The sequence below is a fragment of the Catharus ustulatus genome, chromosome 10 (genome assembly GCF_009819885.2).
Source record: "Catharus ustulatus isolate bCatUst1 chromosome 10, bCatUst1.pri.v2, whole genome shotgun sequence".
Lineage (NCBI taxonomy): Eukaryota > Metazoa > Chordata > Aves > Passeriformes > Turdidae > Catharus > Catharus ustulatus.
The window spans coordinates 11,053,622-11,081,490 of NC_046230.1; the positions used below are offsets into that span (position 1 = coordinate 11,053,622).

The 27,869-nt window shown below is 39.3% G+C and overlaps 1 protein-coding gene across 6 annotated transcripts in view; it reads right to left on the reverse strand.

Annotated features, from left to right (window-relative positions):
- The window catches only part of TRIP12 (thyroid hormone receptor interactor 12), a 76,718-nt gene extending 62,584 nt beyond the window's left edge, over positions 1 to 14,134 (reverse strand). For 5 of the 6 annotated variants that reach the window (XM_033068270.2, XM_033068269.2, XM_033068268.2 and 2 more), the window contains exon 1: positions 13,985 to 14,134. The gene's annotated coding sequence lies outside the window, so the exon portion shown is untranslated. Of the gene's footprint in view, positions 1 to 5,168; positions 5,188 to 13,984 lie in introns of those variants that run through there. The other variant, XM_033068266.2, reaches the window with a different exon arrangement.
- Positions 14,135 to 27,869: the final 13,735 nt, after the last annotated feature.

Consider the following 27,869-nt stretch of genomic DNA (forward strand, 5'->3'; position numbering starts at 1 on the left):
CCAGGGTTGTCAAAGTCTGAATTTCTTGTCAATAGTCAATCACTTCAGAGCTGGAAGAAAGGCTCCTTACTTTCTGCCAACAAAATGTTTCAACAGGTACTGCCTAAGTCTGTTCAAGGCTTTTTGTCATCTTCCAGCTAAACTGCTGCTCTCTGATGAATACAGAACACATATCAGAAGAACACAATCTCTTCACCACCATGAGACACTCACAAAAGAACAAGCAGAGCTGTAAGTTTTCTATAGCTTAATCAAAATGATTACTTAAGGAGGAGATATTACAATAGCTGGTTTGATAAGCCTTTGGTCTTACAATTTGCTCTGTGATCCAATCAGAATGTTTAAAGAGTTGTCTCCTATACTGGTGACCTTTCATCCAACACTAATGATTAACTATGCTTTATGAGCAAACCTACAACCTACTACCCCCAAAACAATACATTACTTTTGGCCTTGTCTAGGGCTGAAAAAGAACACGGTGAGGAAGAGAGGAAAAAGAGGGTGTTTCTTTTAAGTGTTTTATGTATACATCAATTATATAATACCTTGAAGCAAAGCAATGCATCCATCGTGCTACACTCCTAAAATACACGCAAACATGAAAATAACCCTATACTGTTAATATGACACTGAACTGGAAGCAAAGTTCTCTCAATTCCCATGCAAGATTTCTTGTCTTCCTGGTTTGTTTTCATGGTTTGGGGTTTTTCTCTCTAAAGAATACCCATAAGACACTCCAGAACTACTCCACATCATCCTCTTTACTCTCATCCTCTTATAAGCCATTTAATAAAATGCACTAGTAAGGAAGACAAACAAAAAGGTATTTAACTAGAGAGGGCAGCCTCACCATGATGCAAGATAAAATAACCCTTTAGAACACTTCAGTAAAAAAAACTACTGAGAATGGAGTGGCGTCAGGAAAAGAAATAATATGAAGTAGACAGGCTTGTAAAGAAAGGCAGAAAATACCAGAAAAGGCCCAGAAGTGAGCCCAGTTTCTTCCCTCTCTTCTGCACAGTATCCTACATATCAAATGTAAAATGTATGTATTTTGTAAAGGTTGCAGCCTCTTACTCTTCTCTTTTGCAAAACAAAGACACTCAGCTGGAAGCATGTACATCCCCATCCCACATATGACTAACGAGCAAACAAAACAGTCTAGTAATCCCAGTATCTTTACGCCTCCATTTCCCATGTCAAGTCTTAGAAATACACTTTTTCTCCCATCAGCTACTGGGATGAGGTGCTAGTACTCAAGCCCCACTAGTTACCAAAGATGCCAAATTAATTCCACTGACTTTGGAATTTTTTTTTATGCTTTTCAAAATTTACCTGTATGTTTACTTGGAATTTAAAGGCTCCCTTGACAGACCAGTTTTGGGACACAGACATCATGTACTGCTATTTGAAAACAACCTGATCTGTCCAACCCAAACTTCTTCCCCAGAACTGAAAGCTGATGAAAATACTGCTCTGCAAACATGCAGCTATCTATGAAAAACTAATTGAAACTATTTCCTATTAAATGTCTATTTTGTTAGAAAGTAGAGGAGATAAAGCATCTGACATTGAATTTTCAAAACAGAAGTCTAGAGTTGTTTTTTCTTATATCAATGGCATAAAATGCCACTAGCATATTACTAAGAAGGTAGTATCTATTATATAAAACAGTTGCATGATAAGAACCTGAGAGTTTCAGAAGTACTTTTTCATTTTCAAGAAAAACATTTCCAATGTGGCATCATAGCCTGTGTTTTATAATGGATACTTTTTAAATTGACAGCATAAACATTCTGTACATATTCAAGTATGACAGACATTCTGAGCCAAACACCTATTTGTTTTTTGGGGTTTTTTTGTAACTCCCTTAATTCTAAGCTTAGTGGTGATTACACTTCCTTATACTCTTCATACAATATTTAACTCATTACTGAAGTTACAGCACAGACTAAGGAGAGAAACAAACGGGCCAGACTTTAGGGCATCAGAGCCATGAGTCTGCATTATGCAGTTGTTCAGCTGAGCTCTACTGTATCTCCCAAAGCATACCAAGTACTCATGGAAGGTAAAAATCCCAACTACATTTCTTATGAGACATCCTAGTGAGTATGGTCACCTAGATAAAAAACTCTAATCCAAACATACATGGAAGTCTTGTGTACTACACTGAAGGTATTTTCCAACTATTTATTTATTTATCCAAAGTTCCACACACATCAGAGGGTATGAGGATAGAGTACAATCATTAGCTTCACTATTATGCCAGTGCAGACCATTTTCATGTTAAAATTCAGCACATGAAACTTAGGGAGTTGGTCAAAAACAGACTGCACCTGTACAAGTTGACATAGACAATTTAGAACCTGACACTTTGATCTATCACCAACTGTCACAAGTCAAATTTCAAATTCTGATGAAGCAACTTGAAATTGTATCAGCTTCTCCTCCACTCTCCCACCACAAACACTGTTCCAGTCTATTCAAGTACAAAGAACAAAACTATTTAAATGATAGTCTGTCACAGATTTGTATTTTCAAATTATTCCTACTTCAAAGCCGGGCCACCAACCTTCTCAACAGTAGAGCAAACACATCCCAAGAGTAAATGCAATTCTAGTTTGTTGTCATAAGCTGGAACACTATTGAGTAGTAACAAACTACCTTGCTTTTGGATGCATCTAAGCTAAACTTAGACATTTAAATCACTAATTCTGCCACAGGTTGAGCTGCTGCTTCTTGCTGCCACAGGTCTGGGCTTGTAGTAGTCACATCCTGCATCTGATGTTGTCAACAGAAAGCCCAAACCTTTATGAAGTAGGCTTTTTAACCAGGCAGAGCATATACACAAAGCAAGGATAAGGGCTCACAAGCCCCAACTCCAACAGGTCTTACATTTAGATTAAAATTTGAGGAAATACAAGAGCTTGCATCTCTACTTGTCACACTCTGACCTCTGAGCAGCATTCCTGAATCCACAGGCACAAAACTCTGGGTTCTTGAATTCCTTGACTCAGTTGTTCAAAGCTTAGGTATGGCAGGTTAACATCTTTAGAATGCCTTCCCTTAAGGGACAGCAGCACACAGATTCCCACAGGAGCAACTATCTTTCCTGGTGTAGCTGTAATATTTATGACAACACAGTTAAAAACTGAACACTTCTACAAACTTTAGCACTTCACTTTTTCTCCTCCTTAAGTTGGCCTTTAGTTGGCAACGAGGTATTTTACACAAAATTCAGGCATTTAAAGTCCTCCAACCTAAAGCAGTACAAAAAGTACAGTAAGGAAGAATCATCTCTTTGCTTTAAAAAACAAATTACTGTTTAAAGAGATTCCCTTAGTGCTGACTGTATTTCCAGGAATAGGCCTTCACCTTTCCTGAGAAACAAAGTCTATTTTTGCAAGTACTTTTCACAAGACAGCCTACCTTCCCTCCCTATGTCAGTAGTGCCATGACGTTATATTTGTATACTCTACCAACTTATGTAGCTAAACATTGTCATTGAAGCAAAATTTCAAAGTTCAGCAAAAAAGTACTCTTTGATAGGACTACAGCTTCCACCTGGTGGACTTCAAAGCTGTGTTCCAGTAAACACACTGAAGTAAGAATATTCCACCTTTCAGACATAACTGGACTTAAAATGTTCACAACTCATCTGAACGCACAGTCAAAGGCCCAAGGCTTTAAAAAGCAAATGAAAAACAGTATCTCTGTAAGCTGTGGGGAGCTGTTGAAAATGTTAAACATTTTTAACACTTGAAGGCAGGCAATAATATTTAACTTGTAATAGTATTAAATCTCTAAATCATACTTCAGTAATGACAGGACATCAACAGACTCCAGAAGCAGATGATTTTGGTTTTTGACAGCAGAACTTTGGACACTTGTTACTATCTCCTGGCTCACAGAAGAGAGGTCATTCATTATTTTATTTCTGTTTCGTTAAACCCAAGATTATTTAAATTGCTGTTAAGTGCATCCAAACAGATTGCATCATTGCATAATTTAACAGAAAGTGCAACGATGGAAAACTATTACCTGTAGAAGAAAACTATGAACTAAGATGAAAGCTTTATTATTATTACACCCTTGCTAATTTCCAAGTAATTACACAGGTGATATGGTTATCCATACATAGAGCTGCTCCCTCAAAACTCCCCTTTTTCCAAAATTATCAAAACTTTCAAGTCCCTTTCCTCTCCTCTGTCCCTCTCCCAAAGTAGTAAGGATATATCAAATACAGAATAGTAAATTGTTTTAAAGAGACACTTGCAATGCTGTGAAGTACAATATTACCACTCAATATGGAGGTGCTGTACTTCAGTAGTGAACCCAAAAAGCATTAGTGTAAGCCAAACCCTGGCAATTGACCTAAGCAGTAGTGCCTGCATGTTCCAATTCCTCACAGAGTGATGCAGAAGGGTAATGGGAGAGGAGGTGTCAAAGAGGAACCAATGCTTAGGTGTATACACCACTACAGAGTAACTGAGAATTCTCAATGCTTTTGTATAAACAGCGTTTATCTCGAATACGCAATCCCATCACAGTGGGCCTTTTGTCAAGAGACATGAATCCCAGCTGAAAACTAGAAGGGTGATCTTAAATTAGTTAACTAATAAAACCTGTATTATTTAGCCTGGCAACAAGGTCATAAATACTTTCAGTAAGGACTAAGAGTAAAACATCAACAGAAGAAAATAAAGAGAGGATAGTATTGATACAGTTAGCAGGCAAACAGTTAAGAGAAACTTTCAGGCTGGAAATTAGATGATCCTAAATTTTGAGACATGACATGCTGAAAGAATATCCCAGGAAGACAAAAGAATTAGAAAGTCAAGTGAGATTTCTTACTAAACCTACTCCCAGAGTCTTCATTGTCCTTTCCAGACAACTAACACATTCTGTTGTCCTACTATGCCCACCAGAGAGAGGAGATGCTCATGTTGCTCAGGTACAAAAATCTCTTTGAAGTCTTCTAGAAAAAGCTAGTCCTCCTCCTTTGGGTCTTTTGGCTAAGGAAGTAACTACCACACCATTCTTGCTATCCTAACAGCCATTCTCTCTCAAAAGGCGTAAGTCAGAGAAGACACTGCAAAGAAGCCAACACCTCTATAATCTACAATTCGTGAAGCTTTTTCCTGTCATTCTTGTCCCATGGTACCTACCACTGAAGCTGTTACAACTGAAGAGAGAAAACTTGTCCTCATGTCTTCTCCTGGGAAAGAGGAGGAGAGGCAGAAGACAGCCCTCCATAAAGCAAGTTATTGCAGTAAGCAGCAAGTTCTAGGATTTAAAAATAAAAAACCACAAACCATATACCACACTTTTGGATAGGGTTAGTCTGTGCAGAGGTTGTTTATCCAGCTTGATCCTTCTATTGCTGTGTCACTCTGTGCCCATATGTTCACGTTTGATATCTGCCACATGGTGGGGGGGGCTGTGGGGGAGGAGAGGGCGGGGGGAGGAAACTTGCCAAAGTTAATATATTCCAAAAACCAAACCAGTTATTCCATTTGTGGAAAGAGCTCCATGTAGAACTAGCAGACAAAAACATAGGAGTCCCATGAAAGTGCAACAGAGAAATTTTATAATTGAGTTGCTAACATTCAACTCAACTGATGTTTCAGAAGGGATTACAGAAGAAAGTCAAAATACTACTTGAACTCTGCTGTTATATCAATCAGCACTATCACCTGCTATCTGGTTTTGATTTGCCATCTTGCTGAGCTTACTTTCCAAACAGCTTGACGTCATTTTGGTGAAGGAAAACAGTATTGCAAATCTGTGAGTCTAACAAAGAAACCATTTCTTAGCTGAAGGTGAACAGTTTTTAATTTAAAATACACTGTATAATTTGGTGATGCAGAGTGATCCACATGGCTTACTTCTGATAAAAGTTTTTAAGATGCTCCAACACCACTAAAATAGGATTAAAATTAATTCAATTAAAATTAATTAAAATAGTAGTACAGTTGAGTCCTAACAGGTTTCCAGTAATTGCAAGGTAGATGTGAAACTGCAACAGATGCCACAAACAGAGGCAACACTAGTTTAGCACAGGCAGATTGCTGAGAACAGGTTGAGGGAGTTGACAGCATTCCTAGTAACATTACAGGTACTACCAGCAAGAATCACAGCTAGCATTCAAGTGTGGAATCTTGATCTGATATAAACCTAAGATTTCATCTGAATAAAATACACAAATTAAGAAGTTTTTAAAAACTTCTTATGATGTTACAATTGTTTATCCATTGGCTTGTTATTTAATAAGAATTAATTTACATTAATTAAATTTAAAACTACTTTATTTAAATAATAGTTTTAACAGATTTTGGCTAAGTCTGTGACGGAGGAAAAGCACAAAGGGAATATACTTTACTCCAGGCAACCTCTGGAAGCCATGAAGCACAGCAACAATATGGTCACTGCATTCTATTTTGAAAGTGACAGATGAGATTACTTTGCCTGTCACTTCAGTGGAGTCTCAGGCAACTTTACATTTAGTTTAAGTGTATTCCCTAAAACTAACTCATCACTGCATTTCTATTTACCTCAAGTTTTTAAATATAAAGTTGTCACATTCTAGCTTACTTGAGTTTTTCTCCAAAAAGCACAACAAAGTTGGAATTTTCAGTGCCCGTTCTGTTTCAACTCTAGTTTGATTTGGACAGTATGTCAAGAACCTCTAAACTATTCTAAGTCATAGTGCTCAAATATGTGAACATTAACAGAAGGCATTAAAGTGGTACCATTCCTTAACAATGTAAATTTCACTGAATTCATCTTTCCTCTTCACAGCTAATATGAAGAGAGCTCAGTTTTCACCCACTCCAAGAGATTTAAATGTGCAGACTGAGGTGTGCAATGGCATTTCCCTTGACATGCTTCTTCCAATTCTAGTTGCAAGGTGCTGGTGAAAGTTCTGAGGGGTTGTCAGGTATCCAGCAAGGCTATGTTCATTTGCAAGTCTACAAATATACAACAGAACTATATCAACTTAAGAGTTGCTACAGAGGAAATCTGAAAAATGCGTATTTCCTATCTTACTTTTGGCAAAGGAATGTATCTGTCCTTCTGCGAAGTTTCTTGTAACTGAGTAAGGGAGTGAAACTAACTTCTAACTTCTCTAATCCACTATCTTATGGTATAATGTGAGTCTTAATTTTTATTACCAGTCTTTTATTGTAGAGTATTATCTGCTAAATACAACAGGCAGAGTACTACCAGAGTAAGATACAGCAGCATCCACTGTCATTGCATAAACTTGAAAAGCACTGTGGAAAAGACTGCAGAAGATCTTTAAAGCACAAGCTGTAACACTTGGAATTGTGGCTTAAAGTTTGCTGAAGTTATGCAGCTTCCACTCCCTTCATTGTATGAGATTCAGTTGAAATTGTGTTTTCTCCAGCTGTTTAACTTAAATATCTCATATGTACCTACATAGCTATGTATCTGCTTCTCAGGTGCTGTTCACTTGGGCTTATTGACACAGCTTCTGTCCTTGCTCAGCCGAGCTACTTCCTACCTTCCCCTCACCCTTGTACAATGGGCAAGCTCATCAAGCCATCACACCTGAAACAACTGCAAAGCTCAAGACAAGTGAAGTTTTAAGAAACATATTACAGTTTGCAGTCAGTAAGTTGATTATAAATAAAGTGTATACTCAAAGAGGAAGAAAACACTCACTAAGGAAGGCAGAGTTTCAAGTTTAAATTCAGCATACAGCCTATTAATATGCGCCCTCAGTTACTTTCTTCATTTGTTCTCTTTAAATGCACAGCCACATCTCACCTGTGATCAGAAGATTCAGTTACACTGCCCACACCTTCCAGGACAGGACACTCCCTACACTGAATAAGCTAATTACATAAGGGATTTGACATTAGAAGACACAGAACATTATTAACTTGGATAAGATGCCATCCTCTAGCCCTGACATTAACCACATCTTACACTATTACCTTGTCCAAAAAAACATCTACCACATATTCCACAAAGGCACATATAATGCAAAGAGAGCTTCTCCTCACTAACTGCATGAGTTAAGGTAAGCAACTAATCATTATACCAGTATCAAGGACATGTAATTCAAGTCCCTTGATGAGTGGGTGGGATGCAGGTGTGTATTTTTCCTTCTCTTTAGGGCTGAAGGAAAGGGGGAGGAGGGCAACCATGGGGGATATCAGAGTCCACCCTGACTAGTGTTACTATGCCTCGTTTCCATCTTTCCTTTTTTGGTGCCTCAACTCATTTATGTTGCTACTTATCCTAAAAAACTCAAGGTTTTCAACTCAGAAGATACTATACAAGAGTGAATTTTTTATTTCCACACTTATTTACCTGTACTTTTACATCTAAGCAGCCTTGGGCTAGAGCAGAGGTAAAGAGCAGACTTCAAGCACATAGCACGTGTAGAGGAAGATCATTTCTCCTACCCAGAGCTAGTAAGACAAACTATCATAAGCTCAAAGTAAGGCAAGTAAGACAGAAGACAGATATAGAGAAAAATGAGGGAGAACAAAACAGCATACATGCTTTCTAAAAGCAAACATAGCTAAATCTACACCCAGTGACCTTGGGGCATGAGTTTGTCACAGACCTGTTTTTCCTAATAGTTTTACTATTAAAAGTTACATCTGAAAATACAGGTAAAAATTAGTTACTGCTCTGCATTAATAAAAATTGGTATTAACAATGCTTCAAACAGCCAGCCACAAAAAGGAGGTGCGTGCATACTGCTAGTATTAAGTCTAATGCCCATCTCAGGCTTGACAGCCTCCTGAAAGTTTATCACTTCTGTCCCCAAAAAACATACACATATTAGAAAATAAAGAACACGTCTGTATTCTTAGTACCGGCTTTACAGACATCTAGCAACTATTTGCCCTTCTTTACACTAAGTTTAGTTATTTGGACTTCATGCAATGCAACACAAGTTGTCAGCAACAAGTTGCTCTGAAAGCAGAATACATGTGAAATATATTTTGCCTTTCAGATCTTAAAAAAAAAGCAATCTTATTCAAAAACTACTAGGGACCTCAGCTTCCATTTTGAAACACCAAATTGCTCCCTACAACTCAAGGTTCACATTCCAGAAGATGACTCAGACCCTTTCATACCTTTTATGAAGATGAGATCTTTGCAGTTCAGCATGTGCAGTTTTTTGTGGACACTATCAAAGCAAATCATTCAGAAAACACTTGAGAAAATGAGATTTTGCTCCCAGTCCATGAGCCAACACAGCATTACTACAAACTGACAGAATCATTTCAGTTTCTTCTCCATACATCTTTGTATGTTCCTAAGGTTTGGGGTTTTTTTCTTCTTTCTTATCACTCAAGAAAATGGGAGCTCTTTTTATCAATGAAAAATTATTCCAGGGCAGAAGTCGTCAAATGTGAGGAGGACCAAGTAACCTCCTGAGGTCCCTTCCAAAGGCTTACTGCATGAATCCTAACAGAGAGGCTTTTTCTGGAGCAACTGAGGCTTGAACACCACTGCTAGCATTTCTCATGCATCTTCAATATTCAAGTCCAGTATTAAACTATCATGATTAACTTTTTTGATAATACATCTAAGTTTTCAGTTTATCCTATATGAAAATAATAGTTCCATTCTTCCTTTCAGAGTTGACCACCTACTGCTCTCAGGGCAGTTTGCTGCCACATTTGTACCAAGTACCTTCATGAGTCAAGTTAGACTGGGAACAGTCAGTACCTTGCAAGACAAACCTCATCATACACAAGGAGAGCAAATAGATTGGTTCTGTCTGCTTGAACCCTGGCTGCTAGACAGAATTGAAGGGAAATATGACTGCATATTTGCACAGTTGGACTCTACCAACTTGATGGTAGGATTAGGAGAACAATTGCTCCTCAAACTGAACTTCGTACTAAAGCAACCATTTCTGGTATCCAAAAGCAGGCAGGAGAAGCCAGTTGACTTAGGCCTGTCCTCCACAGACATTGTACATTTGATAAGTAGCTAAAGTTTCTTTATTTACAGAAGATAGTTTTAAAGCATGAATTCAGAACTGTTTTGTTTTAAAAAGCAATCCTGAGAAAAGTGGCTAAATACAATCCTTTTTTTCATTATTGCTCACCACTAATAGCTCTGAAAGTAGTTTTGCTGCTTAAGAGACACTTTATTCATATAAATTGAAAAAAATTATCAGTAGGAAAAACATTAATATGACTTTGTTTTGCAGTTACCAACATCATGTCCCAAGTTGAAACTGAGCTGTGGAAACTCTCAGCAAGAGGTTGCTTCATATACTGACAAAAATCTGTTGTGACACTATGTAGTGATAAAATATTCAGAGCACATTTAAAACATTACTTCTTCAGAAAACTAAGCATACTCATCCAAAGCTAATATGTTACTCTATTAAAAAAAAATAAAATCCAAGGCACTACTACCTTCAGAGTCAGTACTGAATGAGGCAGTGACACCTCGATGAAAAGAGCATAATAGAGTCAACTTTTAGGGAGCTAATTTTAGTTACTAATTTGACAGGTGATGAACAGGACACTGATCATCCAGTTGGCCAATGGGAGATCCCAGAAACATTCTGGTTTAAGTTTTTGCCAATGCCATAGTTCACCAGGTTGTACAACTTCGGTGTTTGATTATACTTTGTCACAATAATTTAGCCTCAGTGTGACAAAAGACAGGTCCATGATCAAAAGTGTTCTACATGATGCTTACCAATTAGTTTGTTAGAAAATACAGCATGGCCTGTAAATACAAGATTAACAGAGATAGCTGTGAGAGTCATTTAGCTGCGAATTAGGTACAAACATGTAGTTTTACTTACTAACTTTTCTACTTCTGCTTCAGTTTCATCTTTTGGAAACAAAAGGAATTTAGTCAGGTTATGTTTCTGGACTGCTGCAGAGTAAGTAACTGTACTTATCAGTGATGTAAGGATCCACATGGAAATTGATCATGTGTCCACTGATGGCATTGAAGAGAAATGCATTTTATTTTTACTACACTGCTGCAGAAGGAATAGTGTTGTAGTCATCTATAGCTTTAGGCCTCAAATTTAGGAATGATTTCAGAAGAACAAATTTCCATTAGTTTTTTTTCCTGTAATATTTACACTCTGGGTTTGTTGAAAGCAGTTGAAGTACAATATACAAAGGAAAACAAAAACAAAAGAAAAAAAAAGCCAAAACAAAAAAAAAAGAAAAAAGAAACAACTTGAACATGATTCCTGATTAGGAATGACAGCTTTGATTATTCATTTACTGGGAAGATGAAAAATATTTCCCCTAATGGTCACTTTGACCTGAAAAACTTTGCAAGACATCAAAAGACTCCATTTTCATAAGCTCTTACTCAACAGGTTGGCACTCCTACTGAAGTAGATCTGCTATATTAATAAGCAGTAATGTCACACTGTAGATGACCTACAATCTTTCTACTAACAGCTAAGACATGTTTAGGTTCCTACCTATGAAACCATCTGGAGACTGAAGACTTAAAGATTGTTAATTCAAGTTTACTACTCATTTTTCTTAGAAGGACCCTAAGAATGAGGGAAAAAAATCTGATTATCTATATTTCTAACACAATAATATGATAGACCAACCAAAAATTAAAAATACCTTTGCATTTAAGATCAAAAGAAGTGAGCTACTCACATTCAGCTGCATTTTACAAATACAGAAACTACTACAAGTTAAAAAATGTATATTGCCAAAATCTTTAAGCATTATTTACAGAATTTATTCACCAGACCACTGTTTTTAAACTTCTTAGTTCAAATACAACAAATTTGTTAAAACATCAGCTGCAAAAACTGAAATACTAATATTTTCATAAATGCATTTAACGCCTATTGATATTTATTAAGTAGGCTACCAAACAATAGAAAGCTATAGTTATTATTCCAGTGCTTTCATGTCCACTACATACACTTTTACATTCATAAAATAAAACTTGTTTAAAAACTTAGAGCTTAATGAAAATCTTAACAAATCTCAGAAACCTCAAAAATCAAATACTAAGGAAAAAAAACCAAAAAAACAACAAAAAAACCCCACCCCTACCACATCCAATTAGAACTCTAGTTTTGCAAGTGGAAAAGCTAAAACTGAAAAGAGACAACACCAGAGATAAACAGAAATAATCACAGCAATGCTTTCTAGCTTTAAAGTTTTACAAAAGTATATCCACAGAGTCAGCTCCCACAAGAAAATCTTGAAAAAATAGTTTAAGTGCTCAGAATTCCTCTTTCTCATTATGATGCATGTACTTCAAATTTATCAGCTGGTAACTACTCAGGTCCTTTTTATGGCAGCCTTTAAAGCACCAGGAAGCTCAAAATCCGTATTACATACAACACAAACTGTGGAAGTTACTCTGTTTGAGTAAAGTTTTGCAATACAGTGTTAGAAGCTCTGAATCAATGTTATTTCTGCTGAACAAGGCAGGAAGAAAAACAAAAAACAACCTGAACAGTCTTTTTAGTGAAAAAAAAATATTTAAAATAAAAATTATTACTGAATTGCTATACATAATAAAAACACTCCCAAAACAAACTACACACTTTCTGAAAGCGTTCCTAAGTTCCACGCCAGACTTACAGAATAAATTTAGGCCAGTACCAAGCACTCATTTCTTCCCCGTGTGTAAATGCGACACAATCAGGCCTCACATGCAGGCCTCTCTCTCCAACACAGGCAGGACCTTTGTTCGATACGTCGATGTTTTTCCCCCAAAGCCCTTGACATAACTTTCCATTCTTTCCCCTATTATTTTCCGGTTCCTCGTCTAGACTTTGGGACTCCCGAGCCGTGCAAACCCCCGCCTGCCGGAGAGCCCGTGCACTCGGAAGGGGGAAGGGGGAACAATAAAAAAGTTGGACACAGGAAGACGGGCCTGCAGGTCTGGCGAGAGCCCCGGCCTCGGTTCCTTCCCCTCCCCGGATCACGGGAGCAGCAGGCGGGAGCCCCAGTGCCACCAGCCCCCCCCAAACTTGTCCCACTACCCAGCCCCCCGGGAAAAGGGAAGGAGGAAGAGCCAGGCAGGAAAGGCAGAACCCAGCGTTTGATCAGCCTCCAAGTACGACGCATTATGCAAGCAAACGCAAGGACCAGGCAACTTGCTTCTTGACTGAAAACAAGAAAAACATCAGCACGAAAACATTTAGCTGCGAAAATAATCCCTTTCGTGGGTAGCCGGCTTTGTGACTCCGACCCCATGGGCGCCTCCGTTTTCTGCCCACCTTCTTCCTCCCCCCAAAAAAGCTGGTGAAATATGGACGTCGGCCGATTGTTTAGCATTTTTACCGAGCTGGGCAGGAGGGAAAGAAAGAGGAAATTCTATTTTTCCCTTTAAGATATTTCCAAGCTTCTTTAGAGGGAAAAAAAAAAAATAAAAGGGGGGGTGGGAAAGAAAAGACCACTCAGGAAAAGGGGGCCAAGCGGAATGGGGGAGGGAAGACGGGGAAGGGCATCGAAATCGGCACGGCAGTGTCAACACTGACACTGCCCTTTTGTATCAGCAACCACACAGGGCCCGCGGAGGGGCGGCCGCGCTGCCGCCCCCCTCCCCGCCGGGCGGCCCGGGAGAGCCGAGGTGGTGCCCGGCACCCCTGCCCGGGGTGGGGGCGGCGAGGGATGTCCCTGAAGCGGGCTCGAGGGAGCGCCTGGCCATTTTGTCAGCTCCATTTCCACCCCTTCCCTCCACGGCGAGGGGCCCATTCCACCCCTCCGGGCCGCCCCACACACTCACCAGCGAGGCGCCGTGTCGTTCCCGGCTCCCCTTCGCCCCCCCACCCCCATCTGCAACAATGCTCCGGGATGGCGCCGCTCCCCTCCCCCTGCCCCGGGCCGCCAGGAAGGGCAGCTCGGCTAATGCCAGGATGACACAACAGGCCTGGCCCGGAGTAGCCGAGGGGCCCAGCGAGCGCCCCGCCGCCCCGCGCCCGCCCCCCCGGCGCCCCCCGACCGAGCGGAGGGGCCCCGGGTACCTAGTTTGTCCCGGTGCGGCCTCCGCAGACGCTCCGTGCCTCCCTCCTCCCGGCAGCAGCCGCCTCGCTTCCCTTCAATTATCAGCTGAAGCCGCAGCACCGAGCGACGCCTCGTCCGCCGCCTCCGCCGCCGAACCCTTTCCAGCGGCGCGAGGGGGAGGCCGCGGGACTACTTTCTCCTGGCGCCGGGGCCCCGCCGGGGCCCGCGCGCGCCCCGGGCCGGCGGGCGGCCCCTGCCCCGGCTGCCGCCCCCCGCGCAGCCCCCGCCGCGGCCCGCAGCACGGCCCGCTCGCTGCGCTCGGCGGAGCCGCTGGCGGCGGTCGGTATCCCTCCGCCGGGGTCGTCACCTCGGGTCCGCGGGAATGTCCCCCACTCGGGACGGCCGGGGGGTGGCCGGGGTGCGGGTCGCTGGTGGCACCGGTAGCGGGGGTCAGACCCTGCCCGGCACCGCGGGGCCGCCGCGGCTGCTCCTTTAAGAAGGGGGCCGGGCTAGCGGTGACCCCGCGCGATGTCCGCCCCTTCCTGGTTGCCATAGAGACCGCCCGCCAGCGTCCCAAAATGGCGGCGGCGGAGCCGCGCGGGCCCGCCGCTCTCTCCGCCGCCCGGGCAGGAAGGAAGGCAGACCGGCAGCCTGAGGCGGCAGCGGCTTTAGCGAGGGCTTGTCTTTGGAGAAGGAACCCCTCCGTGCCGGGCCAGGACGAGGGGCCCCGTTAACGCCGCGAGGAAGCGACCCGGCAGGCGCCACCAGTAAGGCCTCTGGCCTGGCCTCCTGAGGGCCGGGAACGCCTGGCCGCCTGAGGGCTGGCTACCAAAAGGGTATTTCCAGGCATGCCCGAAAGTGCATCTAAACGAGGAGCTTCAGTATGTGGGAGATTCCTTCTACCTGGAATTCCCCGAGCCCGTGGGATGGGGCTCTGGGTGAGGAACCAGAGGAAAGGAGAAAATATAAATGTTTCCAATGGTGAGTTAGTAGCCTTGCGAAGTAGTATATACACATGAGGATTTTGTACCCTTAAAACAGACATAAGTCTACTCTCAGAAATGCCTCACAAATAAATATGGTGTGACATTTAACACAAATAAACAACAAATCCTTAAAGAGAGATACGTTTAGCTGCACTTTTGGGATAATCAGACTTAAGACAGAGGGGTAAGCAATAACCTAATATTTCACTCCAAAAATATAAAATTAACATCTGGGAATCGGGAGGCTGTATATATTTTTCACATTGTACCTGGAGGTGTTATGTGTCCTGCCTTTCACCACTGCAGACAACTGGTTTTTCAAACAGGGAAATAAGCAATGCTAAATATCCTGGAAGAGCTTTTTGAGCTTTGTTTTAAAATATCCTGCAAAACGTGCAATATGAGTGTTTTTCAGAGTAATCTAGTAGAATCATCAATGAGAAATGTTGGACAGTAAACAAAAGAAATTTAACAAATCTGATTATGGGTTTACCACATTATGAAATAAAAATGCAAATATACTATAATCTTTGTTTCATTTTGACCCATATTTTACTTAGTTTACTTACTTTATTACAGAGGCAAACACAAATGCTTGTCTCAAGCTAGACATACTGATTTAGAAGATGTAAAGTTTCAGAAACTTTTCTGAAAAAGTTTTTTAAATGTCTCACCAGAACCAAAAAGAAACACAACGTGTTTTTAAACCAGGAGGAATTTTCAGTTTATTTTCATAAAGTAAACCAAAATCATGAACATAAGTTCTTTCAGGGAAGAACTGCTGCACAATAACTGGGAAATATGTGCTTTTGAGTAGATGAAGTCTTGTAGTGGGCCTGTCTCACTGACCCCAAAGGAATCCTACCAGTGCTCTGCTTGTCTGTGGAATGTGACTGAGTGTTGTGGGGTCTTTGCTATTCATTTTTGCACTCAGATAATAAAAATAAGATGGTTCTTATTATTATTACTGTCTTCAGGTTTTTGGTTCTCATTTCTGTTTCCTGCCACACACTTCAGGTATCTATTCTTGGGTTTGTTTTCAGCTGCCCAAATATATCCTGAAAATGAACCAAAAGTCAGTTAACATTAACCATGCAAAAAAAGCTTCATAACTGTCAGTATAAGTTCAAATTGTTCTGGAACTGTTCATTGTACAAAGCCAGGAAGTTGGCGTCATTGAAAAATAACCAGTTTGTACTATTTGGAAAAATCAGCTTTGATTTTATGGCAATAAGATTGAGTATTGTGCAGTGAATGGATGTATTTGAATATATCAGTGTATTTTCTGAAGCTAATGTATCTGATTCCAGCAAAACTTCCCAATTCACTCAAATTTTACTTCCTTACTCCTCAAAACACCTTCACATTAAGTAGTGTCTCCAGTTTTAATTTCTATACATGCAAAACTTCTGGATGCTAGTTAACCTTTCTACAGGCTATGGAATCTTCTGAGAAGAGACCTGTGTCAAAAATAGCAGTTGAAAGTATGTGCATCACTGATGTTCCAAGTTGTGTCTCATGTAACATATATTTAGGCATTCCGGGTTAGCATGGAGGAGGCCTCGTTGTTGGTTCGCGTTCCCAGTGTGCTGTTTTGCAGTCTCCTAATAAATAACAGTCTTTGCCTGAAAGGCCTCACAGTCTAAGCCTCCAACCTGGCACAGGGTTACATGAATGCTGAAACCTGCTACTTTGAATAGCCCCATTCTTGGAAGTGAGTGGTTTCAGAACTGTCTGTTGTTTTTCTTTAAAAGCAGAAAGGGGAGTTTGTGGCTGGATTTGTATGAAAGCTCCCATAATTCTGTCCAGTGTTGCCCTTCTTTGAATGGTCTACTTGGGCTTTACATGAACAGTAAATTCAGCTCATTCAGTTATCAATTTACTGGGCATGTCTTGTAAAGCTCCAAGGCTGTGGTCATGGCCAGGATTTCCAGGTATCAGCTGACTGTAAAGTCAAACTATCACAGAAATCCTGGACAAATACAGAAGATCTTAAGAATGTGTTAGAGCAAGAAACTTAGTTGCATAAATGAGCATTCACAGAATACAGTTCATCCAGCTGGGTTGTGTGGAATGAGAGATATTCTGAGCCATCAGTGAAAATATTTTTTTTCAAGTAGCTTTTTTAAGTCAGCAATCATAATTTTACAAATGCACAGAAACTATTCCACGTATTTCCCCTGTGTGAGCATTTGCCAGTTCCACTGCAGAAGTATAAGACTGAAAAAGACAACTTCAGGTCATCCAGTCCCAGTGCCTGCTGTTTCATCCAGCTATATAGTAGATCTTCATAGCATAAATAGGATTTGATGTGTTTCAAAGGTAGCAAATATTTTTTTACTCTGCTGCTTCACACAGAACAACTGCTCCAGATTATCACTTCTCTGATGGTTAGAAGTGCAGTTGTGCAGATTAATTTACATTTATTTTGTTTGGATATATTGTGTGTAGGTGACAATACTGTGTGTATATATATATATATATATATATATATATATATATATATATGTATGATATATTGTATGTATTTAATAAATACACACTCTGGATAGGGTTTGTTTTGTTTTTTCAGTCTCCACTTGTGAAACAAGTGCTCTCTGATTCTTGGTCGCTGTCATCTTTTCATTGCACTTATTCCCATTAATACTTTCATTCTTAATAATAATAAGCCTAACAAGTACCATGTGCAATAGCATTGTTACTTCCCCATGTCTTCTGGAAAACCCTGGGTGATTTGAATTTTAGGATTGTATTTAACTTTCTCAGCCAAAATCACATTAATGACTCTGGATCATCCTTCAATTAGTTATTATTCCAATATCTTTCTCCTCTGTCAGCTTTCAATTTATAACCTTTTGGTTTATGGCAGAAGTTATTTCCAAATGAATGACTGCCATTTGTACTTTTAAATTTTTTTTTTTTAATTTGTTTTCTTTTTTCCTCTCCGGGACTGCTCTGAGTTTTTATAAAGGAGAAGTTGGTGTACATGTCAGAATAAACATAATAAATAAAGAAATTATTCTTAGCCATAAAATGTATTCTAGGAATCCTGCTAGTATTCATGGGAATGGTGAATAGTTTTCATTTTGTTTGAGTGCATGTACTATTACATAGAATGGGAATCTTTTTGTTAGAGGCTGACATGAGGGATGACAACTTGTTTTGCATATACCTTTCACTATACATGTTTTTCAATCTTGAAATGCCAAATTAACATTTGATATGCCAGTTATAATTTGGCAAGATTTATCACAAAAAACAATAGAGGTTATCTGTTTGTACAAGGCAAGTGATTAATCCTATGGCTTCCAACATTAAATGTAAGATGGCTTGAGAGAGCCACACAAATAACCTTACAAAATAGCGTTTCTTATAAATTGTCTAACAGATGATAAGTACAGGTTTTGAAAAGTGCAAGAGAGGAACCCAGATGGTGGGGTAGTGTAGGAAAGATCAGTCACTCATTTTTGGTCAAACAAGGAATATAGACACACATCCCCCACCCTCAAAAAAAAAGTCTGGTGCTTAATCTGCTTAGAGGGCAGGCTGATAACTGGAATGATGAGGCTGGTAACAAAAGAAATGTAATGGGAAAATGATCTGCTCAACATGTAATTAATACTAGCATCTGTCACCATTTAATGAATGCTACACTAATCAGAAGATTTTGTCATGTTAGTGAAATGTTCAGCTACTTACTCACAAAAGACCAGCGTGGTGCATCCACAAGGCTGCCGTGGTTCTGTGCAATATTCCACACATGACCTGCTCATGTAACAACCAGGATAACTGAACTGCCTCAAATATGCTACTGCAGAATTGTGTGTTTGGCCAGAGACAGCAATTGGGTTTTCTAAAAGATATACACAGGACATGGAGATGAGCAAACAGTGTAAGTAACTGGGCAAACAGTTCTGATTAATGTTCTTGTTCTTTACCCCTCATTGCTCCTATTGTTTAGTGTTTGCCTCTATGTCTTCAATCAGTTTCTGATTAAATCAATACATTCTGAGCACAGCACATTATTATGGATACTGAGTACTACAGTATTTGTTTAAAAGACCCTATAATTAGGTATTTCAATTTTTAAAATACAGGTTTTTTTCTAGCTTTTTTAATTGTAAGCAAAAATTCTGAACCTACAGCACTTAAATCTTTAACAACCATTTTTTTTTTAAATCCTTTTTCAATAAACGACCCAATTGTGTAACTGATCTCTGTAAGTCGTGCACTACAAAACCCAAACAAACAAAAAACCACCACCACACCACCAGCAACATAACCCAAACAAAAATTAAACAAAACACCCAAACAACTTATCATTTTCAATAAAATTTCCATTTTAGGAGGCATTAATAAATGATCCTTATCATGGTGAGCTGGCTGATTTTCAGTTGTGAGAACCTTCATGATTTATTAAACCTGCAAGGATAGCTCCACCATTTATGAAAAAGGTACTACACAGTTAACTGTTATATCTTGGGCTTGTTTTTAAGTCTTTATGATGACATTTGATATGTAACCTATTTGATTGACAGCAGATGCCATTTGAAGTGCTTAAGCCAGATGGATTGGGGGGGTAGAAATTAACAGATGTTCTAGTAGTAATTGAGCTGAAATTAATTTCATATTAGACAAAACAATTTTTGGAAAGATAAGTCTTATTTTAAGTAAAGATCTGTGGGAGATGAACCTTTTTTAAAATTCTACTATTTTATTTACATTTTAAACCTGAGGGATGCCATACCAGTTACTACCTAGGCGGATTCTACTCATCTCTTTGACTTTTCAAACAGAGATGTGGTGTCCTTAGCAAACAAATGAGCACAGAAATTTCTCAAGAGGGAGTTTAAGAAGTTATATTTTTATTATGAGCTATTTGTACAGAGGACTTCAACTGCATAAAGTAGGAACTTCTTGTTGTTGTCATAAAGTAGAAATATTTCGAGTATAGTTTGTTGAGACCAGGAGAGGGCAGCCATTTTATCCCATCTCAGGAAATGCTCTGCTAAGCTGAAAAGGTGTATTTCCAAAATAATCAAATATTTTCATGGTAATGGTATCACACAGTATTAAGCAGTTATTATCAGGAGAATGTTTGTTAAGCCTAAAATACATAGGAAAATCATCTTTGCTTTTTGCTGTCTCTAATTCAGACATCAAAGTAAACAGTAGAGCTGCTTGGAGAAAATGGAGATGGTTTCTCTGGGGAAATAATGCTGCACTGGAAAAACATGAATCTTGTTTTCAGGTGTTTCTGTCCAAAGCCAAAATAAGTTGGTGTAGCAGTGTTGTGATGTGTTATGGTTTGGATGCCTGATGGTACCTCTCTCTTCTTCCATGATGTGCCACCTCTGGGTGTATGCAGTTGCTAGGTCTGCTCCATAAGGTTTTGGTCATGCTTCAATATTGAAGATGTAATACAGCACAAAAACTGACATAGGAAAATTTGGGCTTTTAACAACCAAAATGAAGTTTTTGATGTGTTGCACTGGCGATGCTGGAATTTCAGGGCTTTCGTTGTTAGTGGAGCAAGATTTCTCTACAGAAAGCATTACATACAACAGTGTAAGTGGTGGGCTTTTACCTTCCCAGGAGAATCAATTCTCTTTTTTGGAGGTGATTGTTTTGGAGTGTTTTCCCCACAAACATTACCAAATGCTTAACCCTGTGAAACATTAATTTATTGATTTGACATTAGGTATATAACTGGTATGGACTGATTATTACTTGTGAAGTTGAGTTCTTAGTGAGCCTATGATAGTGCTGTCATGTGGGCTTATAAAATTCTTTTCCAGTAGTGGTTGAGCTGTTATTTAAAGATGCATTGGAATATTCTCATATCAGTTTCAATTAAGGTATGTTAAACATGATAAAGTAGTCTTAGTTAATTCGCTATTAATCTGGTTTTACTATATCACTGGTAGTGTAGAGATGTATTTTTCACTTTTGTCTCAGCTGGGCTTTGTCTACTTACAACTAGTCTTTAATATACAGACAGCAGGATCTCACAGAATTGCGATGTTGAAGCTCCCATTTTAAATTTTATGCATAGTTTTAATATTTGTGGCTTTCTTTAAAAGTAGCATACTTGATCTAGTCCTACCTGACAAGGATGATTTTGAGGTCATGAAGGTGTTATAGTTTCTCAAGGTAAGCAATCACAACTACTTTCTGCTTAATAATATAAACATTTCTTTCTGTAACAAAGTCATGTTCACATGTTCCTTATTGACAGTGCTTGTTATTTAGAAACAAAGAAAGATTTAGTGATATTTTTCACTTACATTATTTAGGTAGTAAATCCCTATCAACCTTGTTCTCTCTCGGGAAACCTCAGGAGTAATTCTACTTTCGTTTACCAGAGGTAAGTTTGTGTTCTTTCCTGTTCTCTTGTTTTCCTTTTTTCTGCTTCAAGTTAGAAAAATAATTACTTCTTTTTTCTTTCACTTTGTTAACCAGGAGCAGTTTACATTATTTTGTTTTCCATATGCACAGTAGCATTCGTGATAAAGAACTGTCAGATATATTTACTTGACTAGGCATACCATATGTTTATACACTTTTTCATTTATCAAAAGTAATTAAATGCACTCAGCAAAGTATTGAAGGGAAAGAAGAAGGCAAGAGGTGTAGAAGGCAAAGCTAGAAAAGGCCCAGAATTTTTATCTCAAAGTGAGATAGGCTATGAAAGGTCTTACCTAAAGATACTCTTTAAATTAAGTTGCTGGTCTAAACTGCTCTATGGATTTTTATTCTAAAGATTTGCTTGATTTTGATTAGGTATAAACTAAATCAGTTTGTGTTAAACTGAAATAAGCCTAAATAAAACCAAAGTAAAAGTGCTTGCAGCTTTTGGATGGACTTCACAAAATGAGATTAAAATTACAACCAGTGTAAATGTCATTTGTTGGCTGAGACCTGAATTACACAAATAATCTGAAGAAGGGTGGGAACTAGAAGAATGAAGACTAGTGTGCAGTAAAATGATAGAAATAATTTGTTGAAAAACTCAAAATAATACTCTAGGAGCAGAAGCCTGGGAGAGTGTCTGAAGCCAGAGTTCTAAATAACATAATAGGATGATAGTGAACAATAGAGTGAAAGGAATGACAGCAGATGGGGATTGCAGGCAAGAGAAGCTGTGTATTGGAAAGCATCAAAAAGAGCAAGCAGATACTTGTGACAGAAAATGCAATGTATGTTTTAGTACATGTGAACATCATATTATCATGACAAATGAGAGATTTCAGCTTTTGCTAAGTTGGTGCTACAGCTGAGTTGTGCAGTTGTTTCTTCCTATGCAGTTTACAATGAGACCGGAACCTAAAGGAAACATGTTAAGTTTCATGTAAAATGAATAATTAAAACTGGACTGAAAAAATCCTAGTGTTTGAAGAAATAGGGAAAAAAATCAACCAGCAGGTAGCACATGCTACCTGTAGTACTGGGCTGATAACTCATAGAGAGAGAGGGCACACTTGTTAACACAGCTTTTTATAAAAACTCGAGATATGCGTAGGAGTCGAGTAAATCGGAATGCCTGCATCATGTGATATATTCTTTAGTGTTCCTGTCTTCTGATGTGAGGTGGAATTAAAGCTGTAAATAGCCAGGGAACTTTTTGAAAAACACACTGATAGTGTTAGTTTATTCTTAAAAAAATTGATGAGATTTTAGGGACCACTGCAATAGATGTTCCTCATAATTTGGACTAGGAGATGTCAGTGCGGAAAGTGAACTGCCCACATAAGAATATAGGAAAATAGTTTTCAGCAGATATTAGAGTAAACTTGTGGCAGATATAGCAAATCGGGAAGATAAGAAGTATCCAAGAAGGGAATAGTGGGATGATTCAACTAAGACTTCATCTATAATGAAAAGGACTGCCAGTTATATGTACAGACCCTGCTAAAAGAGATGCAGATTCACTAAAAATTACTTTGCACTGTAACACTGCTCTACTTCAGGACACTTTATACATATAGCAAAAGTCTGACTGCTTTGTTCTGTTGTTTGGAGTTTTTACTCTAATAAAGAGGAAACAAACTCAAACGCAAAAAAAAAAAAAAATTCAAAGCATTGACTAGACCTGAAATTTTAATAGGGAGACCTTGAAACTGAATTAAGGAGGACAAAACTAAAAGAAATGGTTTTAAATTAAGCCTGTCAGTGTCTTATCCATCTAGAAAGGAATGTTATGTTTTGCACTTAGTTTGCATGCTTTGTTCTGTTAAGAAGTGGAAAAATCTCTTTGTGGCAGTCTGATCTAGGTCTGCCTGTTCAATCACATTAATAAATGGCAAGTATCATGCTCATAATTGAAGACTCTGATCCTCTAGAGTAATATTTTATTCCCTCTGATAGTTTTGCTTTCCCTTCAGCACATCCCCTCCCTTCTGCTTTGTCTCTCGCTCTTGCATTGTTTCTCTGATCTGTGTGCACATCTGTACAAAGGTAGACCTTAGCTTCCAAAGCACCTGTGCTGTAGGCAGCTGTAATAAACAGCTTTACCTACATTTTTTATTTTCTTACTTTCTTCACTTTTTATTTATTCTCTCTCCCACCCACAAACTCTGGGAAAACCAAGGTGGAGAAATACTAAAACAGGAATAAAGCAGGTATGTAACTGAGAGAAATGGAAGAGACCGTGGCAAGACAGCAGATTTTGTGCTCAAATATAACTACTGCATTCCCCAAAGGAAAAGACAATTATTATTTCCAAGCTTTTTATTCTATCTTCCTCCTGTATTTTAATAAAATGCTTTTCAGATGCTTTAAGTGGGAGCCTTTGGTAGTCATGCACACACACACGCAAAGCTAATCCCTTGGTTTAAGTGGGTTGGTGTTTCCAAGTGTGAGTGAAATGAGGGAAAAATTATCAGCTTCATAGTTGTTACATGTGAAATTTTGGAATTGAGACATTACTTTTCTCCTCATGTACTTGAAATATTCGTTAAAAGCACAGCACAGAACAATTTGCCTTGACACCAGAAGTTATCTTCTTTCCATGTGTCATTGTCTTTACCTCTGAACTCTGCTACAGTCACTGTTATATATATATTTTTTTGCTAACAAAATTGTTTTAGCTTTCCTGGCTATTAATAGTAAAACTTCTTTTTCTCCAAAACCAAGGCAGACATAGGGAAGGGAAGTATGTGGGTTTCCATGATGACTAATGTGGTCCTGGAAGAATCTGTACAAACTTTTAAGTACACACTGTTGTCCAGAATTTCAGCTTAATGATGTGTATGGGATTTTCTTGTAGAACAGTTACAGTAATTTCATGACTATAAGGCGCGCCCTTTTGACTAAAATTTTGGCCTGAGCCCGGAAGTGCGCCTTATAGTCCGGTGTGCCTTATATATGGATAAAGTTTGGAAATTTGCTAATGCAGAAGTGTGAGCCGCGAACTGTGGGAGGTGCTGGCAGGGCTGCTGCAAGTGGGTGGGGGCGGGGCCGCAGTACCGCGGCAACCGGGTGAAGGCGGGGTTGCGGTGCTGCGGCAACCAGGTGGGGGCGGGGCCGCAATGCTGTGGCACCGCGGCTATTGGGTCGAGGCGGAGCCGCAGCCAACAATTGCAAGGGGGGAGCCAGCAGCGGATCCTCACTGCAAAAAAAAAGTGCACCTTACAGTCTGGTGCGCCTTATATATGGGCAAAAGTTCGGAAATTTGCCGACACCCGGAGGCGTGCCTTATAATCCAATGCGCCTTATAGCCATGAAATTACTGTACTTTAGCATATCTGGATATAAGGTTTTACAATTTAGATTCTTTGGCATATATGAAGTAAACATCTCTTAGAAGGACTGAAAAATGGACTGGACTATGTCTAGTAAATGCCAAATAAACCTACTTTTTCTTCTCATGGGTGCGCATCAGAAGGAAACTATTATTTTCTAGAGATGTAATCCTGTCAGTGTAGACAAAATACTAATTTGTGTAACTTCCTATACAATAGCAAATGCAGATGTTGAGGTTTCATATCAGTTGTGAAATGAAGCAGGGACCTGGCAAGCCATACCTTAAATTTGAGAAGAAAGTCAATAAATTGCCAAAAGAACAAAAAGCCATACAATTTCACAGACAGGAAGCAACTGGTACCTGTTTGATTTCATATTGTTCATCCCTGAAATGTGGAATGCCACCAGTGCATGGCTTTAGTTTAATTTCAGTTTGGTGGCCTCTTGCACTATTGCACTCAGATGTGTTTAATTTTTTGTGTTTACTCCTAAAAAGTTGTCCTTCAAAGACTTCTGAGAACCCCAGATAAATTAGGACTTCATTAACTGCAATGTCTTGATAGTCCATTTTACTTTCTTTTTCAGGTCAAACCCTGCCAGTAATTTTGAGCTACATACCAGCACCAGTCCTGAAAACAGTGTAGTCCCTTCTTCCAGGCTGCATTTGCTAGTGTTCACATTCTTGCATATTAACCAAATCAGGACTCTCAAAATAATCTGCTTTCGCCAGTCATGTATTTTCTTTACCAAGAGTCTAACTGGTTTTGTAGGCAGGAAGAAAAATGGAGACGTAACAGATCTTCAGTTCCACAAGATCTGCATTCTTGCTTTTAAGTTAATCACAATATACCATTGTAGCCTCTCATGAAACAATTGCCCATGTGTGTTATCGTTCCACAGCAGCTTATCCCACCGGAATCAAAATAGCATTGGCTTGAGCTGGGTCAGTGTCCATGCCTAAGGATAGCCTCACTCCAGCTCTTTGTAAAGTTATGAAACATTTTATTTTAGTTCCTTTGCAAATACCTGTCCATTGTCAGTGCTAGCTGCTTCCATAATTTAGACACAAGACATGGTTTCCTCTTCTTGGGTGAAAATCAAGTAAAATTTTAAGGTGTAATTTCACGATTATAAGCTGCACCATTTTTACTAAAATTTTGGTCCGAACCCAAAGTGCCGCTTATAATCTGGTGCGGCTTATATATGGACAAAGAACAAAAAGTTGCTGTTTTAGTTGGGAGGACAGGTGTCTGCTGAGAAAGGCAGGAGCTTCTCTTTGAGATGGAGAATGTAAACCCCCTCCCTCCAAATTATTATAATTTTGAAATCAAGGGGTTTTCAGGCAAAAATATGGGAATTAGGAATAACAGCTCTTTTCTAGGGAAATTAAAATAGAAATACAGTACTACAAAGAAACAAACTGCAAACCCTGACAAAGTCAGAGTACAGCCTGACACCCCGTCAGGCAGGGTGTTGGTAGCAGTCCCATTAAATGGTGGCTGCATCCTCCTGCAGTGACAGATGTGGCTCAGTTGGAGCAGTGCTCCTGTACAAGGTGCAGTTTCCCTCCAGAGGTCCAGTGGTGATGTGGAGAAATACGGTTTTCCTCTGGAGTCCAGTGGAGAAAGGGGCTCCCTTAGTGTCCCAAAACCTCTGTTTTTATCTTGGTAAGAAATGTTGGGCTCTTCCCCCTGGCTGGAGCAACTCCCAATGGGATGCAGTAATTTTATCAGTCACACAGTGGGACTCAATAGCCATCAGCAGAAAATGACTCTCTGGAGGAAGGATGGGTTGTGAAAAGATAAAGAACAATGCCCTGCCTGGTTTCAATGGATGGCCCATTAGCAGAATATCTGCCATTGAGATAAGGATCACTGCCCCCACCCTCAACAGATGGTGATAGAACAGATACCTTTTATCACACTCTGTATTGTAATGTGCAGCTTATAATCAGGTGCGGCTTATGTATGGACAAAGAATGAAAAGTTGCAGGCACCCGGAAGTGCGGCTTATGCTCAGTGCTGCTTATAATTGTGAACTAGAAGCCTGAGTTTCATTCACTTGCAGAATGAGCATAGCTTTGTCTAAGGCTAAAGATTTCTGTTATCCAACACAAATTTTCCTTTATTTCTTATGCAGTCAAAGCTGTAGTGTGGATGTAAATGCAACTGTGTGAAAAACTTTACTATAAAGTAAAAAACCCCTCTCCTATGGTATCAACTAGATGTTAGAGTAAGAGTAGAAAAAACTATGATGAGAGAGTGCCTTTTCACAAGTAAAAATTTTAGTAATATCTAATTTATAGTTATGTCCTTAAGATATTTCAGTAATTTATTCCACTTTTAGTTTCTAAAGAAATAAGTGAGGGTGAAATGGGCAATACATGGAAGCAAGTTGTTTTAAAACCAATAGATTCATTTGAAATTGTAGTCAAAATGCAGCAACACTGTGCAAGAGAAAATAAGATAAAATTATAAAATGAATGACAGAAGCATTTGAATAATCTGATTTTGAAGTCAAATTTTTATGGTCTTCTCCAATCCACAAAACCCAACCAAAAGCACAGGTTGTTTTTTTAAAAAAAAAAAAAAACTATGGAGAAGTAACATAATACAGGATAAAATAGTCAGGGGAAAGGGATTTAGTAGAGATAAAGGCTCTAAGACTAACAGAGAATATGATATTTTCTCTGTAGAAGACACAATGGCTCCTTCACTGCACAGTGGAATGAGATCCTGCACTGTAGTAACAAATTCAAGGCTAAAAACAAAGACTGGGAATTTAGGCCATTCACCTGGGACAGAGGAAAATGGTTGAATCTAGATCTCCTGAATCTCAACAATGTTATTTTCTAGATTCTGTATCACCTTCCTTCTCCAATGAATGTTTAACTATTTAAAGGAGAATAATTTAAGCAAAAAATTAACCTCCATATAGCCTGTAATCTGAGAAATTTTATTCCAGTTACTAGTTTTAGGCAAAGCAAAAAGGTGAATCTGAAGAGGTTTGAAATCCTAAAAATGTACTGGGGAAGGAGAAAGTTGCTCATATTTGCCTTTGTACAGGGTTTCACAATTCACACCGTCTGTCTCAGCTTCCCCCAGAGGTTTCTTATTATACAGTATGAGTCTGACGTGTGAGACTTGTCTTTACTTCTATAGCTTCCAAATGAGAT